Consider the following 13,362-nt stretch of genomic DNA (forward strand, 5'->3'; position numbering starts at 1 on the left):
AGCTTTGTTGTGTATGTAACCATAGGGATTTGTGATGTCACCTAGAACCTTCACAGCAGCGACAGCTTTATGAGGAGCATCAGCACTGCTCTGCCTGAGCAGAACCATCACCGCCATAGGTTGTCAAATAACCCGGATTTAACCCACACAGGTAAGTCCAATGGGGTGCAGGCATGTCCTCTATGCTTACAGCTTCCCGTGGGTGTTGGTTTGATACCGTTTGGGGACAGCCAAGGAGGCATCTGCAGGCAACAAAGGTAGGTGTGTGCTTGTGTGTGTGTTTCCTATGCAGATCCTAAGCCCAGTGTCACATGCAAGTAGGAGGAGTAAGAAGGGTTCCTGGCAAATCCGGGTTATGGATTGCATTTAAAAAGGCCCCGTGGGAGTGCAATGGGCCCCTGTCTTGCTGCTTAGCAATAATGGTATGGGTTTAGGTTCTGCTGTGTGTACTGGTGGTTGACTGCCCCCCAGCCCAGAGTGTGCATGGAAAATTGTCTGGCAGCCTCCCTGACAGCAAGCAGTGATAGTGCCCATGAAGGGGACCTTGTTGGGCCCGCCCCTTTCACGGTTATCGCTTCTCGGCCTTTTGGCTAAGATCAAGTGTAGTATCTGTTCTTATCAGTTTAATATCTGATACGTCCCCTATCTGGGGACCATATATTAAATGGATTTTTGAGAACGGGGGCCGATTTCGAAGCTTGCTTCCGTCGCCCTATGCATTGACCCGATATGGCAGTATCTTCGGGTACAGTGCACCACCCCCTTACAGGGTTAAAAACAAAGATTCCTACTTTCATTGCTACCTGCTTGCTGGCTAGCCAGCTAGCCAGCCCTGTGGGCCTTGCTGCTGCAGCCAAAAAACAAAAGGTGGTGCTGCTGCTGCTGCTTCTGCTGCTTCTGCTTGTGTCTGGCCGCTGTTGGAGCGTCCAGGCACAGGACTTCTGCTGCTGCTGACTAAATGGCCTCCTTAATTGGATCATTTGAGTAGCCAGCACACCTGTGCAGGTAGGGCATGACATGATAGGCAGCTGCCTTGATAGCGGGTGGGTGCTGAATGTTCCTAATTGACAAAATAAGATTAATGCTTATGAAGAAATATAAAATCTCATCCCTTCCCCAATATCGCGCCACACCCCTACCCCTTAATTCCCTGGTTGAACTTGATGGACATATGTCTTTTTTCGACCGTACTAACTATGTAACTATGTAACATAACATGGGGGGGGGGGTCTCCTGGCTGTTCACACAGGTGTGTCATTGCTGTACATTGACCATGCATTGCTTCTGTGGTATTGCAAAGGCAAAGACAAATGCTTCCAGCCATCCATTGCACTAATGGATTGGTCATCAGCTGGCTGTCTATGTCCCGCATCAATATAGACCAAAGTACAGAGGGTTAGGCTATGCTATTGTGCACCTACCTGATGCATCAGAAGGTGCGAGGCCCTTGCTAAATTCTGTGCACAGACTTTGAGATCTATACTTTAGACTGTATCTAAACCTGCTCCAACATGGACTGACATTCTGGCCTACTTTCAGCCGATGCGACTTGTCTGTCGCTGAACAGTCGCTTTTTATGTATTCAGCACCTATGTATAATGTTGTAAAAATGCTCTAGAAGCTAAAGTCGCAGAAATGTCACACATATTTGGCCTGCAACTTTCTGTGCGACAAATTCAGACAGGAAAAATCAGTATAAATCCTTAGAAAATTATCCCCCAGTGTCTCCATCTGCTGGCGGTATTGAATAAGCATTGCTGCACTGATGGGGTATGCATTAGACGAAAAAAAAGAAGAAAAAGAAGAATAATACGCCCAGAAAAGAGGCGAAAAGGAGAAAAACGTAAAAAAACGTGAAAAAAAAGTAAGAGGAAGAGAAGGGAAAAAAAGGTGGAAATGGGTTTAAAAGTGATTTCGGCGGAGAAATATATATATATATATATATATATATATATATATATATATATATATATATATATACGCGCACACACACACATATATATAAACGTATTCTCCGTTGAGATATTGCAGCCGCTGCTGTGTCCAGGCCCAGGAGCCTTAGCACTGTGCTGTGATGTCACTCAATACCACTGACATCACTAGGTGTAAACAACATCTCTCCTTTGCTGTGTATGTGACTATGGAGCTGTTTGGTGATGTCGTCTATTATGGCCTTCATAGAAGCAACAGGAGATTGTTGCATCCATCTAGAACCCTCAGAACTACAGTGCTATGATGTCACTCACTTCCACAGGCCTTGCAGAGTGTAAACAACAACAACCCAGCTTTGTTGTGTATGTAACCATAGGGATTTGTGATGTCACCTAGAACCTTCACAGCAGCGACAGCTTTATGAGGAGCATCAGCACTGCTCTGCCTGAGCAGAACCATCACCGCCATAGGTTGTCAAATAACCCGGATTTAACCCACACAGGTAAGTCCAATGGGGTGCAGGCATGTCCTCTATGCTTACAGCTTCCCGTGGGTGTTGGTTTGATACCGTTTGGGGACAGCCAAGGAGGCATCTGCAGGCAACAAAGGTAGGTGTGTGCTTGTGTGTGTGTTTCCTATGCAGATCCTAAGCCCAGTGTCACATGCAAGTAGGAGGAGTAAGAAGGGTTCCTGGCAAATCCGGGTTATGGATTGCATTTAAAAAGGCCCCGTGGGAGTGCAATGGGCCCCTGTCTTGCTGCTTAGCAATAATGGTATGGGTTTAGGTTCTGCTGTGTGTACTGGTGGTTGACTGCCCCCCAGCCCAGAGTGTGCATGGAAAATTGTCTGGCAGCCTCCCTGACAGCAAGCAGTGATAGTGCCCATGAAGGGGACCTTGTTGGGCCCGCCCCTTTCACGGTTATCGCTTCTCGGCCTTTTGGCTAAGATCAAGTGTAGTATCTGTTCTTATCAGTTTAATATCTGATACGTCCCCTATCTGGGGACCATATATTAAATGGATTTTTGAGAACGGGGGCCGATTTCGAAGCTTGCTTCCGTCGCCCTATGCATTGACCCGATATGGCAGTATCTTCGGGTACAGTGCACCACCCCCTTACAGGGTTAAAAAGAAAGATTCCTACTTTCATTGCTACCTGCTTGCTGGCTAGCCAGCTAGCCAGCTCTGTGGGCCTTGCTGCTGCAGCCAAAAAACAAAAGGTGGTGCTGCTGCTGCTGCTTCTGCTGCTTCTGCTTGTGTCTGGCCGCTGTTGGAGCGTCCAGGCACAGGACTTCTGCTGCTGCTGACTAAATGGCCTCCTTAATTGGATCATTTGAGTAGCCAGCACACCTGTGCAGGTAGGGCATGACATGATAGGCAGCTGCCTTGATAGCGGGTGGGTGCTGAATGTTCCTAATTGACAAAATAAGATTAATGCTTATGAAGAAATATAAAATCTCATCCCTTCCCCAATATCGCGCCACACCCCTACCCCTTAATTCCCTGGTTGAACTTGATGGACATATGTCTTTTTTCGACCGTACTAACTATGTAACTATGTAACATAACATGGGGGGGGGGGGTCTCCTGGCTGTTCACACAGGTGTGTCATTGCTGTACATTGACCATGCATTGCTTCTGTGGTATTGCAAAGGCAAAGACAAATGCTTCCAGCCATCCATTGCACTAATGGATTGGTCATCAGCTGGCTGTCTATGTCCCGCATCAATATAGACCAAAGTACAGAGGGTTAGGCTATGCTATTGTGCACCTACCTGATGCATCAGAAGGTGCGAGGCCCTTGCTAAATTCTGTGCACAGACTTTGAGATCTATACTTTAGACTGTATCTAAACCTGCTCCAACATGGACTGACATTCTGGCCTACTTTCAGCCGATGCGACTTGTCTGTCGCTGAACAGTCGCTTTTTATGTATTCAGCACCTATGTATAATGTTGTAAAAATGCTCTAGAAGCTAAAGTCGCAGAAATGTCACACATATTTGGCCTGCAACTTTCTGTGCGACAAATTCAGACAGGAAAAATCAGTATAAATCCTTAGAAAATTATCCCCCAGTGTCTCCATCTGCTGGCGGTATTGAATAAGCATTGCTGCACTGATGGGGTATGCATTAGACGAAAAAAAAGAAGAAAAAGAAGAATAATACGCCCAGAAAAGAGGCGAAAAGGAGAAAAACGTAAAAAAACGTGAAAAAAAAGTAAGAGGAAGAGAAGGGAAAAAAAGGTGGAAATGGGTTTAAAAGTGATTTCGGCGGAGAAATATATATATATATATATATATATATATATACGCGCACACACACACATATATATAAACGTATTCTCCGTTGAGATATTGCAGCCGCTGCTGTGTCCAGGCCCAGGAGCCTTAGCACTGTGCTGTGATGTCACTCAATACCACTGACATCACTAGGTGTAAACAACATCTCTCCTTTGCTGTGTATGTGACTATGGAGCTGTTTGGTGATGTCGTCTATTATGGCCTTCATAGAAGCAACAGGAGATTGTTGCATCCATCTAGAACCCTCAGAACTACAGTGCTATGATGTCACTCACTTCCACAGGCCTTGCAGAGTGTAAACAACAACAACCCAGCTTTGTTGTGTATGTAACCATAGGGATTTGTGATGTCACCTAGAACCTTCACAGCAGCGACAGCTTTATGAGGAGCATCAGCACTGCTCTGCCTGAGCAGAACCATCACCGCCATAGGTTGTCAAATAACCCAGATTTAACCCACACAGGTAAGTCCAATGGGGTGCAGGCATGTCCTCTATGCTTACAGCTTCCCGTGGGTGTTGGTTTGATACCGTTTGGGGACAGCCAAGGAGGCATCTGCAGGCAACAAAGGTAGGTGTGTGCTTGTGTGTGTGTTTCCTATGCAGATCCTAAGCCCAGTGTCACATGCAAGTAGGAGGAGTAAGAAGGGTTCCTGGCAAATCCGGGTTATGGATTGCATTTAAAAAGGCCCCGTGGGAGTGCAATGGGCCCCTGTCTTGCTGCTTAGCAATAATGGTATGGGTTTAGGTTCTGCTGTGTGTACTGGTGGTTGACTGCCCCCCAGCCCAGAGTGTGCATGGAAAATTGTCTGGCAGCCTCCCTGACAGCAAGCAGTGATAGTGCCCATGAAGGGGACCTTGTTGGGCCCGCCCCTTTCACGGTTATCGCTTCTCGGCCTTTTGGCTAAGATCAAGTGTAGTATCTGTTCTTATCAGTTTAATATCTGATACGTCCCCTATCTGGGGACCATATATTAAATGGATTTTTGAGAACGGGGGCCGATTTCGAAGCTTGCTTCCGTCGCCCTATGCATTGACCCGATATGGCAGTATCTTCGGGTACAGTGCACCACCCCCTTACAGGGTTAAAAAGAAAGATTCCTACTTTCATTGCTACCTGCTTGCTGGCTAGCCAGCTAGCCAGCCCTGTGGGCCTTGCTGCTGCTGCAGCCAAAAAACAAAAGGTGGTGCTGCTGCTGCTTCTGCTGCTTCTGCTTCTGCTTGTGTCTGGCCCCTGTTGGAGCGTCCAGGCACAGGACTTCTGCTGCTGCTGACTAAATGGCCTCCTTAATTGGATCATTTGAGTAGCCAGCACACCTGTGCAGGTAGGGCATGACATGATAGGCAGCTGCCTTGATAGCGGGTGGGTGCTGAATGTTCCTAATTGACAAAATAAGATTAATGCTTATGAAGAAATATAAAATCTCATCCCTTCCCCAATATCGCGCCACACCCCTACCCCTTAATTCCCTGGTTGAACGTGATGGACATATGTCTTTTTTCGACCGTACTAACTATGTAACTATGTAACATAACATGGGGGGGGTCTCCTGGCTGTTCACACAGGTGTGTCATTGCTGTACATTGACCATGCATTGCTTCTGTGGTATTGCAAAGGCAAAGACAAATGCTTCCAGCCATCCATTGCACTAATGGATTGGTCATCAGCTGGCTGTCTATGTCCCGCATCAATATAGACCAAAGTACAGAGGGTTAGGCTATGCTATTGTGCACCTACCTGATGCATCAGAAGGTGCGAGGCCCTTGCTAAATTCTGTGCACAGACTTTGAGATCTATGCTTTAGACTGTATCTAAACCTGCTCCAACATGGACTGACATTCTGGCCTACTTTCAGCCGATGCGACTTGTCTGTCGCTGAACAGTCGCTTTTTATGTATTCAGCACCTATGTATAATGTTGTAAAAATGCTCTAGAAGCTAAAGTCGCAGAAATGTCACACATATTTGGCCTGCAACTTTCTGTGCGACAAATTCAGACAGGAAAAATCAGTATAAATCCTTAGAAAATTATCCCCCAGTGTCTCCATCTGCTGGCGGTATTGAATAAGCATTGCTGCACTGATGGGGTATGCATTAGACGAAAAAAAAGAAGAAAAAGAAGAATAATACGCCCAGAAAAGAGGCGAAAAGGAGAAAAACGTAAAAAAACGTGAAAAAAAAGTAAGAGGAAGAGAAGGGAAAAAAAGGTGGAAATGGGTTTAAAAGTGATTTCGGCGGAGAAATATATATATATATATATATATATATATATATATATATATATGCGCACACACACACATAGATATAAACGTATTCTCCGTTGAGATATTGCAGCCGCTGCTGTGTCCAGGCCCAGGAGCCTTAGCACTGTGCTGTGATGTCACTCAATACCACTGACATCACTAGGTGTAAACAACATCTCTCCTTTGCTGTGTATGTGACTATGGAGCTGTTTGGTGATGTCGTCTATTACGGCCTTCATAGAAGCAACAGGAGATTGTTGCATCCATCTTGAACCCTCAGAACTACAGTGCTATGATGTCACTCACTTCCACAGGCCTTGCAGAGTGTAAACAACAACAACCCAGCTTTGTTGTGTATGTAACCAAAGGGATTTGTGATGTCACCTAGAACCTTCACAGCAGCGACAGCTTTATGAGGAGCATCAGCACTGCTCTGCCTGAGCAGAACCATCACCGCCATAGGTTGTCAAATAACCCGGATTTAACCCACACAGGTAAGTCCAATGGGGTGCAGGCATGTCCTCTATGCTTACAGCTTCCCGTGGGTGTTGGTTTGATACCGTTTGGGGACAGCCAAGGAGGCATCTGCAGGCAACAAAGGTAGGTGTGTGCTTGTGTGTGTGTTTCCTATGCAGATCCTAAGCCCAGTGTCACATGCAAGTAGGAGGAGTAAGAAGGGTTCCTGGCAAATCCGGGTTATGGATTGCATTTAAAAAGGCCCCGTGGGAGTGCAATGGGCCCCTGTCTTGCTGCTTAGCAATAATGGTATGGGTTTAGGTTCTGCTGTGTGTACTGGTGGTTGACTGCCCCCCAGCCCAGAGTGTGCATGGAAAATTGTCTGGCAGCCTCCCTGACAGCAAGCAGTGATAGTGCCCATGAAGGGGACCTTGTTGGGCCCGCCCCTTTCACGGTTATCGCTTCTCGGCCTTTTGGCTAAGATCAAGTGTAGTATCTGTTCTTATCAGTTTAATATCTGATACGTCCCCTATCTGGGGACCATATATTAAATGGATTTTTGAGAACGGGGGCCGATTTCGAAGCTTGCTTCCGTCGCCCTATGCATTGACCCGATATGGCAGTATCTTCGGGTACAGTGCACCACCCCCTTACAGGGTTAAAAAGAAAGATTCCTACTTTCATTGCTACCTGCTTGCTGGCTAGCCAGCTAGCCAGCCCTGTGGGCCTTGCTGCTGCTGCAGCCAAAAAACAAAAGGTGGTGCTGCTGCTGCTTCTGCTGCTTCTGCTTCTGCTTGTGTCTGGCCCCTGTTGGAGCGTCCAGGCACAGGACTTCTGCTGCTGCTGACTAAATGGCCTCCTTAATTGGATCATTTGAGTAGCCAGCACACCTGTGCAGGTAGGGCATGACATGATAGGCAGCTGCCTTGATAGCGGGTGGGTGCTGAATGTTCCTAATTGACAAAATAAGATTAATGCTTATGAAGAAATATAAAATCTCATCCCTTCCCCAATATCGCGCCACACCCCTACCCCTTAATTCCCTGGTTGAACGTGATGGACATATGTCTTTTTTCGACCGTACTAACTATGTAACTATGTAACATAACATGGGGGGGGTCTCCTGGCTGTTCACACAGGTGTGTCATTGCTGTACATTGACCATGCATTGCTTCTGTGGTATTGCAAAGGCAAAGACAAATGCTTCCAGCCATCCATTGCACTAATGGATTGGTCATCAGCTGGCTGTCTATGTCCCGCATCAATATAGACCAAAGTACAGAGGGTTAGGCTATGCTATTGTGCACCTACCTGATGCATCAGAAGGTGCGAGGCCCTTGCTAAATTCTGTGCACAGACTTTGAGATCTATGCTTTAGACTGTATCTAAACCTGCTCCAACATGGACTGACATTCTGGCCTACTTTCAGCCGATGCGACTTGTCTGTCGCTGAACAGTCGCTTTTTATGTATTCAGCACCTATGTATAATGTTGTAAAAATGCTCTAGAAGCTAAAGTCGCAGAAATGTCACACATATTTGGCCTGCAACTTTCTGTGCGACAAATTCAGACAGGAAAAATCAGTATAAATCCTTAGAAAATTATCCCCCAGTGTCTCCATCTGCTGGCGGTATTGAATAAGCATTGCTGCACTGATGGGGTATGCATTAGACGAAAAAAAAGAAGAAAAAGAAGAATAATACGCCCAGAAAAGAGGCGAAAAGGAGAAAAACGTAAAAAAACGTGAAAAAAAAGTAAGAGGAAGAGAAGGGAAAAAAAGGTGGAAATGGGTTTAAAAGTGATTTCGGCGGAGAAATATATATATATATATATATATATATATATATATATATATATATATATATATACGCGCACACACACACATATATATAAACGTATTCTCCGTTGAGATATTGCAGCCGCTGCTGTGTCCAGGCCCAGGAGCCTTAGCACTGTGCTGTGATGTCACTCAATACCACTGACATCACTAGGTGTAAACAACATCTCTCCTTTGCTGTGTATGTGACTATGGAGCTGTTTGGTGATGTCATCTATTATGGCCTTCATAGAAGCAACAGGAGATTGTTGCATCCATCTAGAACCCTCAGAACTACAGTGCTATGATGTCACTCACTTCCACAGGCCTTGCAGAGTGTAAACAACAACAACCCAGCTTTGTTGTGTATGTAACCATAGGGATTTGTGATGTCACCTAGAACCTTCACAGCAGCGACAGCTTTATGAGGAGCATCAGCACTGCTCTGCCTGAGCAGAACCATCACCGCCATAGGTTGTCAAATAACCCGGATTTAACCCACACAGGTAAGTCCAATGGGGTGCAGGCATGTCCTCTATGCTTACAGCTTCCCGTGGGTGTTGGTTTGATACCGTTTGGGGACAGCCAAGGAGGCATCTGCAGGCAACAAAGGTAGGTGTGTGCTTGTGTGTGTGTTTCCTATGCAGATCCTAAGCCCAGTGTCACATGCAAGTAGGAGGAGTAAGAAGGGTTCCTGGCAAATCCGGGTTATGGATTGCATTTAAAAAGGCCCCGTGGGAGTGCAATGGGCCCCTGTCTTGCTGCTTAGCAATAATGGTATGGGTTTAGGTTCTGCTGTGTGTACTGGTGGTTGACTGCCCCCCAGCCCAGAGTGTGCATGGAAAATTGTCTGGCAGCCTCCCTGACAGCAAGCAGTGATAGTGCCCATGAAGGGGACCTTGTTGGGCCCGCCCCTTTCACGGTTATCGCTTCTCGGCCTTTTGGCTAAGATCAAGTGTAGTATCTGTTCTTATCAGTTTAATATCTGATACGTCCCCTATCTGGAGACCATATATTAAATGGATTTTTGAGAACGGGGGCCGATTTCGAAGCTTGCTTCCGTCGCCCTATGCATTGACCCGATATGGCAGTATCTTCGGGTACAGTGCACCACCCCCTTACAGGGTTAAAAAGAAAGATTCCTACTTTCATTGCTACCTGCTTGCTGGCTAGCCAGCTAGCCAGCCCTGTGGGCCTTGCTGCTGCTGCAGCCAAAAAACAAAAGGTGGTGCTGCTGCTGCTTCTGCTGCTTCTGCTTCTGCTTGTGTCTGGCCCCTGTTGGAGCGTCCAGGCACAGGACTTCTGCTGCTGCTGACTAAATGGCCTCCTTAATTGGATCATTTGAGTAGCCAGCACACCTGTGCAGGTAGGGCATGACATGATAGGCAGCTGCCTTGATAGCGGGTGGGTGCTGAATGTTCCTAATTGACAAAATAAGATTAATGCTTATGAAGAAATATAAAATCTCATCCCTTCCCCAATATCGCGCCACACCCCTACCCCTTAATTCCCTGGTTGAACGTGATGGACATATGTCTTTTTTCGACCGTACTAACTATGTAACTATGTAACATAACATGGGGGGGGGGGGGGGGGGGGTCTCCTGGCTGTTCACACAGGTGTGTCATTGCTGTACATTGACCATGCATTGCTTCTGTGGTATTGCAAAGGCAAAGACAAATGCTTCCAGCCATCCATTGCACTAATGGATTGGTCATCAGCTGGCTGTCTATGTCCCGCATCAATATAGACCAAAGTACAGAGGGTTAGGCTATGCTATTGTGCACCTACCTGATGCATCAGAAGGTGCGAGGCCCTTGCTAAATTCTGTGCACAGACTTTGAGATCTATGCTTTAGACTGTATCTAAACCTGCTCCAACATGGACTGACATTCTGGCCTACTTTCAGCCGATGCGACTTGTCTGTCGCTGAACAGTCGCTTTTTATGTATTCAGCACCTATGTATAATGTTGTAAAAATGCTCTAGAAGCTAAAGTCGCAGAAATGTCACACATATTTGGCCTGCAACTTTCTGTGCGACAAATTCAGACAGGAAAAATCAGTATAAATCCTTAGAAAATTATCCCCCAGTGTCTCCATCTGCTGGCGGTATTGAATAAGCATTGCTGCACTGATGGGGTATGCATTAGACGAAAAAAAAGAAGAAAAAGAAGAATAATACGCCCAGAAAAGAGGCGAAAAGGAGAAAAACGTAAAAAAACGTGAAAAAAAAGTAAGAGGAAGAGAAGGGAAAAAAAGGTGGAAATGGGTTTAAAAGTGATTTCGGCGGAGAAATATATATATATATATATATATATATATATATATATATATGCGCACACACACACATAGATATAAACGTATTCTCCGTTGAGATATTGCAGCCGCTGCTGTGTCCAGGCCCAGGAGCCTTAGCACTGTGCTGTGATGTCACTCAATACCACTGACATCACTAGGTGTAAACAACATCTCTCCTTTGCTGTGTATGTGACTATGGAGCTGTTTGGTGATGTCGTCTATTACGGCCTTCATAGAAGCAACAGGAGATTGTTGCATCCATCTTGAACCCTCAGAACTACAGTGCTATGATGTCACTCACTTCCACAGGCCTTGCAGAGTGTAAACAACAACAACCCAGCTTTGTTGTGTATGTAACCAAAGGGATTTGTGATGTCACCTAGAACCTTCACAGCAGCGACAGCTTTATGAGGAGCATCAGCACTGCTCTGCCTGAGCAGAACCATCACCGCCATAGGTTGTCAAATAACCCGGATTTAACCCACACAGGTAAGTCCAATGGGGTGCAGGCATGTCCTCTATGCTTACAGCTTCCCGTGGGTGTTGGTTTGATACCGTTTGGGGACAGCCAAGGAGGCATCTGCAGGCAACAAAGGTAGGTGTGTGCTTGTGTGTGTGTTTCCTATGCAGATCCTAAGCCCAGTGTCACATGCAAGTAGGAGGAGTAAGAAGGGTTCCTGGCAAATCCGGGTTATGGATTGCATTTAAAAAGGCCCCGTGGGAGTGCAATGGGCCCCTGTCTTGCTGCTTAGCAATAATGGTATGGGTTTAGGTTCTGCTGTGTGTACTGGTGGTTGACTGCCCCCCAGCCCAGAGTGTGCATGGAAAATTGTCTGGCAGCCTCCCTGACAGCAAGCAGTGATAGTGCCCATGAAGGGGACCTTGTTGGGCCCGCCCCTTTCACGGTTATCGCTTCTCGGCCTTTTGGCTAAGATCAAGTGTAGTATCTGTTCTTATCAGTTTAATATCTGATACGTCCCCTATCTGGGGACCATATATTAAATGGATTTTTGAGAACGGGGGCCGATTTCGAAGCTTGCTTCCGTCGCCCTATGCATTGACCCGATATGGCAGTATCTTCGGGTACAGTGCACCACCCCCTTACAGGGTTAAAAAGAAAGATTCCTACTTTCATTGCTACCTGCTTGCTGGCTAGCCAGCTAGCCAGCCCTGTGGGCCTTGCTGCTGCTGCAGCCAAAAAACAAAAGGTGGTGCTGCTGCTGCTTCTGCTTCTGCTTGTGTCTGGCCCCTGTTGGAGCGTCCAGGCACAGGACTTCTGCTGCTGCTGACTAAATGGCCTCCTTAATTGGATCATTTGAGTAGCCAGCACACCTGTGCAGGTAGGGCATGACATGATAGGCAGCTGCCTTGATAGCGGGTGGGTGCTGAATGTTCCTAATTGACAAAATAAGATTAATGCTTATGAAGAAATATAAAATCTCATCCCTTCCCCAATATCGCGCCACACCCCTACCCCTTAATTCCCTGGTTGAACGTGATGGACATATGTCTTTTTTCGACCGTACTAACTATGTAACTATGTAACATAACATGGGGGGGGGGGGGGGGTCTCCTGGCTGTTCACACAGGTGTGTCATTGCTGTACATTGACCATGCATTGCTTCTGTGGTATTGCAAAGGCAAAGACAAATGCTTCCAGCCATCCATTGCACTAATGGATTGGTCATCAGCTGGCTGTCTATGTCCCGCATCAATATAGACCAAAGTACAGAGGGTTAGGCTATGCTATTGTGCACCTACCTGATGCATCAGAAGGTGCGAGGCCCTTGCTAAATTCTGTGCACAGACTTTGAGATCTATGCTTTAGACTGTATCTAAACCTGCTCCAACATGGACTGACATTCTGGCCTACTTTCAGCCGATGCGACTTGTCTGTCGCTGAACAGTCGCTTTTTATGTATTCAGCACCTATGTATAATGTTGTAAAAATGCTCTAGAAGCTAAAGTCGCAGAAATGTCACACATATTTGGCCTGCAACTTTCTGTGCGACAAATTCAGACAGGAAAAATCAGTATAAATCCTTAGAAAATTATCCCCCAGTGTCTCCATCTGCTGGCGGTATTGAATAAGCATTGCTGCACTGATGGGGTATGCATTAGACGAAAAAAAAGAAGAAAAAGAAGAATAATACGCCCAGAAAAGAGGCGAAAAGGAGAAAAACGTAAAAAAACGTGAAAAAAAAGTAAGAGGAAGAGAAGGGAAAAAAAGGTGGAAATGGGTTTAAAAGTGATTTCGGCGGAGAAATATATATATATATATATATATATATATAATATATATATATATATATGCGCACA

At 46.0% G+C, this 13,362-nt stretch overlaps 6 non-coding genes across 6 annotated transcripts; all 6 read left to right on the top strand.

The window, feature by feature from the left end:
- Positions 1-570: 570 nt before the first annotated feature.
- LOC130309977 (U2 spliceosomal RNA) lies at positions 571-761 on the top strand. Its single transcript, XR_008858546.1, has one exon. It is a non-coding gene; the product is annotated as a U2 spliceosomal RNA (small nuclear RNA).
- Positions 762-2,853: 2,092 nt separating this feature from the next.
- LOC130309978 (U2 spliceosomal RNA) lies at positions 2,854-3,044 on the top strand. Its single transcript, XR_008858547.1, has one exon. It is a non-coding gene; the product is annotated as a U2 spliceosomal RNA (small nuclear RNA).
- A 2,069-nt stretch (positions 3,045-5,113) lies between these two features.
- On the top strand, positions 5,114-5,304 carry LOC130309979 (U2 spliceosomal RNA). Its single transcript, XR_008858548.1, has one exon. It is a non-coding gene; the product is annotated as a U2 spliceosomal RNA (small nuclear RNA).
- Positions 5,305-7,385: 2,081 nt separating this feature from the next.
- Positions 7,386-7,576, top strand: LOC130309980 (U2 spliceosomal RNA). Its single transcript, XR_008858549.1, has one exon. It is a non-coding gene; the product is annotated as a U2 spliceosomal RNA (small nuclear RNA).
- Positions 7,577-9,669: 2,093 nt separating this feature from the next.
- Positions 9,670-9,860, top strand: LOC130309986 (U2 spliceosomal RNA). Its single transcript, XR_008858554.1, has one exon. It is a non-coding gene; the product is annotated as a U2 spliceosomal RNA (small nuclear RNA).
- A 2,091-nt stretch (positions 9,861-11,951) lies between these two features.
- Positions 11,952-12,142, top strand: LOC130309981 (U2 spliceosomal RNA). The gene has a single exon (XR_008858550.1). It is a non-coding gene; the product is annotated as a U2 spliceosomal RNA (small nuclear RNA).
- The last annotated feature ends 1,220 nt before the right edge of the window (positions 12,143-13,362 follow it).

Source organism: Hyla sarda, unplaced genomic scaffold (genome assembly GCF_029499605.1).
Source record: "Hyla sarda isolate aHylSar1 unplaced genomic scaffold, aHylSar1.hap1 scaffold_1544, whole genome shotgun sequence".
Lineage (NCBI taxonomy): Eukaryota > Metazoa > Chordata > Amphibia > Anura > Hylidae > Hyla > Hyla sarda.